This window comes from Lepisma saccharinum, chromosome 4, assembly GCF_977018435.1.
Source record: "Lepisma saccharinum chromosome 4, izLepSacc3.1, whole genome shotgun sequence".
NCBI classification, from domain to species: Eukaryota; Metazoa; Arthropoda; class Insecta; order Zygentoma; family Lepismatidae; genus Lepisma; species Lepisma saccharinum.
Genome location: NC_139232.1, coordinates 1,058,247 through 1,064,328, shown reverse-complemented (window position 1 = coordinate 1,064,328; position 6,082 = coordinate 1,058,247). Strand labels below are relative to the sequence as shown.

General features: G+C 37.6%; 1 non-coding gene across 1 annotated transcript; it reads right to left on the bottom strand.

Annotated features, from left to right (window-relative positions):
* Positions 1–2,277: 2,277 nt before the first annotated feature.
* On the bottom strand, positions 2,278–2,352 carry TRNAA-UGC (transfer RNA alanine (anticodon UGC)). The gene has a single exon. It is a non-coding gene; the product is annotated as a tRNA-Ala (tRNA).
* Between the last annotated feature and the right edge of the window lie 3,730 nt (positions 2,353–6,082).

Genomic DNA, 6,082 nt, shown 5'->3' with positions numbered 1-6,082 from the left:
ATATTACACACCACAACAACAAAATTGCAGTTGGGGATGAAAAAATTATCATCACTCCAGGGCAATATAATCTATCCACTCTAAATGCTCAATTACCCAGAGGTATAGTGTTAAGTCAAAATTCTGTCACTCACAGGGTAGAAATTGTATCTGCTACAGAAACAGTGGATCTGGGTACTATAGGAGAGCTGTTAGGATTTGAGAACAACACAAAACTTGAACCAGGCATCAAACACACTGCTATGAATATACCTAAATTCTTAGCCATAGAGACTCTGAATATTCACTGTAATGTAGCTGAGGGTATGATCACCAAATCAAATGGCATAGGCACTCACAAACAAACCGGCATTATTGCAACATTCAAACCTAATTCTGAATTTATGGAGCCTATTATCTACAATCCATCCCCTACATTATATTTTCCTGTGTGTCATAATAGAATAGATAATATTGAATTGATGGTCACTAATGAAAAAGAAGAATTAGTTGATTTTGCTGGAGCCACAACAACTGCAATCATAGAGATTAATATTTAAATAAAAATACATACAAGAAGAAAATGGAAAATATTGAGAGTTATGAGCTTCAATCATTCCCCCCAAACAGGAGGACATTTGCAAATTTAAATCAACCCAACACAGAGGTTGAGGTTGATCTTGATGTAGGGGATGGATTTATACACCCCCACAGAGCAGATCTATACATCAAATTTGATGTTGTAAAGCTCGATGGTACCGATTATCCGGCAAATTCTAATATAAGACTTGTAGATAATTTTGTGCCACATCTATTCTCTGAAATTGAGATCAGAAAGCATGGCGTTGTTATAAACAGAGTGGATTATCCCGGCATTACCTCCACAGCTTTGGCCACATTAAAATTATCCAAAACCGAGGCTTCATACTACAAAATCGGTGGATTTGAAGCTGGTGATAAGATATTATCTAAGAACCACACTGTGCTGTTCCCCATGCGCCTATTGCCAGGATTCTTCTCAGATTACAAAGAAATTATGTGGAAGGGTGGGTTAAGAATTACATTTAGAAGAGCTGCAAATGATAACAATGCTTTGATGAGGTACAGTGCAATAAACTCTACAGGGGAAGCTCTGCCCAATACCCTACCAGATGCAGGCAAATGCATTATTCAGACTATGGAGTTAAGAATCCCTGTTGTTGAATATGAGGCCAGTTATGCTCTTAAATACAAAGCTGATATAATAAAAAATCCACAGATTCCTCTGCAATTTTATACATATCAATGTGTACAGAAGCCCGCATCTGGTTCTTATTATGAATTTGATGCCACAAATTCATTCTCCAGTATTCAATACGACATGCCTGATTTTGTAGTAGTATTGTTTCAGACTGGGAGACACAACAATCAGGAAAAAAATTCAAGTAAATTTGATAACTGCAACATCAAGAACATATATCTTAAAAATGGCAGAAATGAGGTCTTTCCTAGAGAAAATTATAATTTAGACATGTCCAAGGATGATTTCCTCAAATTATATGAAGCATTTTCGGCTTTCAAGAGGGTCACTACTGGCAATACTGACATGTATTACACACCAGATGAATTCAAAACACAGAGACCCATGTTTGTAATCAACACTTCAAAAAGAAAACAGGTTGTGGTGAATGACAGAACAAATATTAAAATTATCTGTGAATTCCATGAGGCTTTACCTGATGACACCATATGTAGTGTTATTCTCATAGGTGAAAAATCATATGTTTATGATGTAAGAAATGAGAGAGTCACGGAGCAATTCTAGAGGGTCTCTGCATATTACATTGTTTTAATATTAGATAAACAATTTGAACCTGGTATCCAATTAAACTTAAACCTGAAGTAAATATGTATGGGTATGGGTGAGGGTGGCTTAATTTCTGGTGTGGCCAAAAAAATATCAATTTTTGACAAGTTTATGGACAAAAATCTGGCTGATGCAACTTTTGTAAGTATAGACAAATCAATCTGAGGCCCCTCATCATTTGTACACTATAGTGTCAGGGCATTTTTACAAAAATCTTGGATTAGACAGGGTTCCACGCTTGGCCGATTGGGGCATATGCCCGATTTGCCATTGTTTTAAGTGTGGACAAATTCAATCTGAGGAGCTCATCATTTGTTGTCCTGGTTATATCATCAATACAACTACTTATTCTTTCTGGTTTGAGTTTTGAGTTTCTGTTTTAAGTCCACTTTATGCACAGTAAGGCTAATCGGGACTGGACCTACAGTTTAAAGTGGAATCCGAACCACTTGTGCCTCCACCGGGTATCGAACCCGGGACCCCTTGATTGCAAGGCAATGACGCTACCACTGCGCCATGGGGGAAGCCCTACTTATTCTTTCATTTTATTATGTTAAAAATTGGTTATACCATGTGAAATTGCCAAGGATAACAAGCTTAGTTGTTCATACATTTCTTTGTACGTACGTATTTTGGGGTGAGGGCGGCAAGAAGTAAAATTGCATGGGGCGGCAAAATTCCTAGGGCTGGGGCTGCAAGTTACACATACAATCTTAACTATTGTCGGAAACTGTGTTCTGGCAAGAAAATGTCAACATTTAGTGGCAGGTTATTTTATAAACGGGGAAGCTTATAGAAAAAAGATATTCGAATCCAGGACCCCTGACATCGTAGCTCGCTGCGCTAAACACTCCGTCACGGAATTCAGTTTGATTTAATTTTCCTTTATCAATGCGTAAAGAAGAAAACTAAATTTTCATACTTTTTTAAAAGCAGAGGAGTACAGACTTATTAGAAAAGTCGGTTTTTGCTTTTCATGTAAGATGGCGGTAATGTTAACGTAGTCGCATTATATTCAAGGTGTTCCGGGTTCGATACCCGGTGAAAGCACACGGTAGTTCGCATCCCACTGTAAGTCAAGTCCCCGATTAGCCTAACTGTGCATAAAGTCGAGTTAAAACTGAACAACAACAACGACACCGAGACTCCTGGTGAATGAAATAGGTTGCGTTCTTCCATAAGAAGATGTGAAGCTTTTAGTGTGCTTCAGGTCAATTAGGAATTGGGTCAGGGATGATCTATTGAAGGGCACATCAGAGTACAAATTATCGGGGGAGAGGGGGGATATTCCTGGGCACAAGACACTAGCATCATGGCAACAAAAGGACATTTTCACCAGTTCTATTTATAAATACGTAATTTATACATTTTAAATTCGATTTTCAGATATTAACGTAACATTGAAGCAAGTGTAGGCTCGGTTCCGAGTAGCCTATCTGAGCCTAAAGACAGGGTTCCAAATGATTAGAAAAAACTTTAAAAATTCTGGAGACGTCAAGAAATTGGGATTTTGTTTTGGATTATCTCGATTTGAGACTTTAGAAAAAAAAATAAACTTTTCACATTATCTTCCCAAATATCTTAAATATACGTACTTGTGTGAGCATATTCTTATAAGTAATTCACATGCGTTCATTTATTTTCGTCAGTCTTGAAAATAATTAATTTTATTATTATTATTTATTATTATAATTATTTGATGAGCATGCAAAGTCGTCGAACACTTATAGTGTATTAAATCATTTTTAAATAGTCTAGAAAATAATTTTTAAATGCCTAGAGCACCTTGAATACTCAGGGAATTTGGTTTTGTAAAATGAGAGGAAATCATGCAAGTGGACTACACAAACTTTTCAAGTCTGTTATTTGGTTTGTAGTGGTAACGTCATCGTCTTATAATCAAGGGGCCCTGAGTTCGACACCCGGTGAAGGCACATAGCGATTCGGATCTCACTTTAAACTATAGGCCCAGTTCCGATTAGCCTTTCTGTGCATAAAGTAAATTCAACAACAAACTCTACTAGTTATTAGTTTCGCTCTGAACTCTGCATTTGAATTTTGGTCTCGGTCTTAATCCTATTGACGTTTATTGCGCTTGTTTCTTCTCTTTAAACAGTTTCGGTCTTCCACAAGAATAGGAGGAGCCTCGATACACTGCAAATCACTTGCAGTCTGGTTATATATTTTGGAGCCCGAAACGTCCAATGCATTGTGCTTTATCCTGTACACAGACTAGAGCATGACAGTATATATAAGGGAAGGGTTTAAACATGTATTGGTTTAGTGAATATTTTGCACTAACTGTATGTATATCAAACAAAAACCTGAAAATTCGTCAAAACACTATAATTACGTTATTGGTTTGGTTATTTTAGATCTCTTTTCTGCCAGTTTTGGCTAATCACAACGATGAGGGTGAGTGATGGGTTGGTTGATTTGTTGTCTTAAGTCCACCTTATGCAGAGTAAGAATAAACTTGAGCTTGATTTGGTGTTTAAAGTCCACTTTATGCACAGTAAGGCTAATCGGGACTGAACCTACTGTTTAAAGTGGGATTCGAACCACTATGTGCCTCCACCGGGTATCGATCACGGGACCCCTCGATTACAAGGTGATGATGGGAGGTCCAATGATGAGGATGAGTGATATAATGAAATTCACGAAGGGACACTCACAAAAAACAACCATGCCCAGGCCGGGATTCGAACCTTGGACTCCTGGCGTCGCTATCCTGTCCGTCACGGAGGTCGAATAAAACTACATTTTGTTGAAAAGGTTATGAAAGTTATATTAATATCACACACACAAGAAAACACAAAGTAGGAGTTTTAAAAATACCAAAATAAATTGTAAAAATACAATTATTATGGTTAATAGACGAGTATTAAGGTACATCAAGCAGATATTTAGACCCAAATTGTTTCGAGCAGTGTTACCCAATCGCTGGGCCGCGAGAGGTTCTAATGCAGCACGAGTAGACAACCACTAGGCGCGTCAAGTATCTGAGAGACGCTCGCTGAGCAAGATTTTTGCTCGTTGAGCAGACAGATCATTTACTTAACGCTGTGTGCTCAGTGCTCATTGATCAAAGTAACAGTGCCTTTGAATAATCTGCGTGAACAATGTGGCTGCGTGGAGTGGACAAGATTTCATTCAATGTTTGAAATTCTGTGTGTTAATTATGGAAATAGTTGATGTGGACAAAACTATCGAAATTTTCATTTTCACACTTGCACAGCTTTCGAAAACTACGGTATATATATTTTTTTATTTCACTGGAATAAACAACACTTTCATATTAATAGTTAATACAAGTACAAAAACTGGAATATTACATTACCTTCTATTACTTGTACTGTAATTACGCTATATCGCAAGCCGTTAATCATAAATATTTCCTCATAGTCCGCCTACTCGCCATCCTCATACACTTTTCTTCTTCTTACTCTTTGCTTCACGAGATCGAAACACAAAAACGCTATATTCTGTGGCTTGCAAGGTTCAAATTCGCTCAGCGATCAAGTGAGCAGCGCTCGCTGAGCAACGCTTGTTTGGCTGTCACGTTGCTCGCTGAACGCTCAGATACTTGACGCGCCCCAGATGGAAAGCTGGCCTTTCGTTCGTTGTTCACTAGCGATAAGATATGATTCTTTCGCGACAGTGGCAGTAAGCGATGAAACGGTCTAACCGGGTGCAGGGAGAGAGGAGGGAAGGGGGACTGTTGCTTCTAAAGTTCGAGGTTTCCTGATTGCAACAACGGTCAATTTAGTTTGCGCAGAAATTTTCATTAATAAATGTTTTGAAGTGGAAATATCGTCGTTAATTGGAATTTTTCAGTATCTGAAATGCTAATGGAAATTAGTACTCATCAAATTAATTTAATGATGTTAGCCAGAGGAAACTATAAGATTCCATTACATCCATTCGTTGTCAACTAATTTAAACCAAATTTTATATTTGTCAATAAGCCTAGACATAATCAAACTAATACTCTCTATGATTATGACATAATTTCAAGGATACATATTCATTAACGTATAAATTTTTAAAAATAGAAACCTATTTACGATTAAAATTGTAAGGATCGGGGCATTGACTTAAAAAAAAAAAAAACGAATTTACCAGACAGCGGGCTCACGAAGGTTGAGAACCACTGAAGTGCAGAATAAAATTTTGCTACTACCCCTAGCTTAAGGGGAAGAGTGACAGTTTCGTACCAGTTGTGCATTATTTCAATATCATTGGAATGGCCACTGC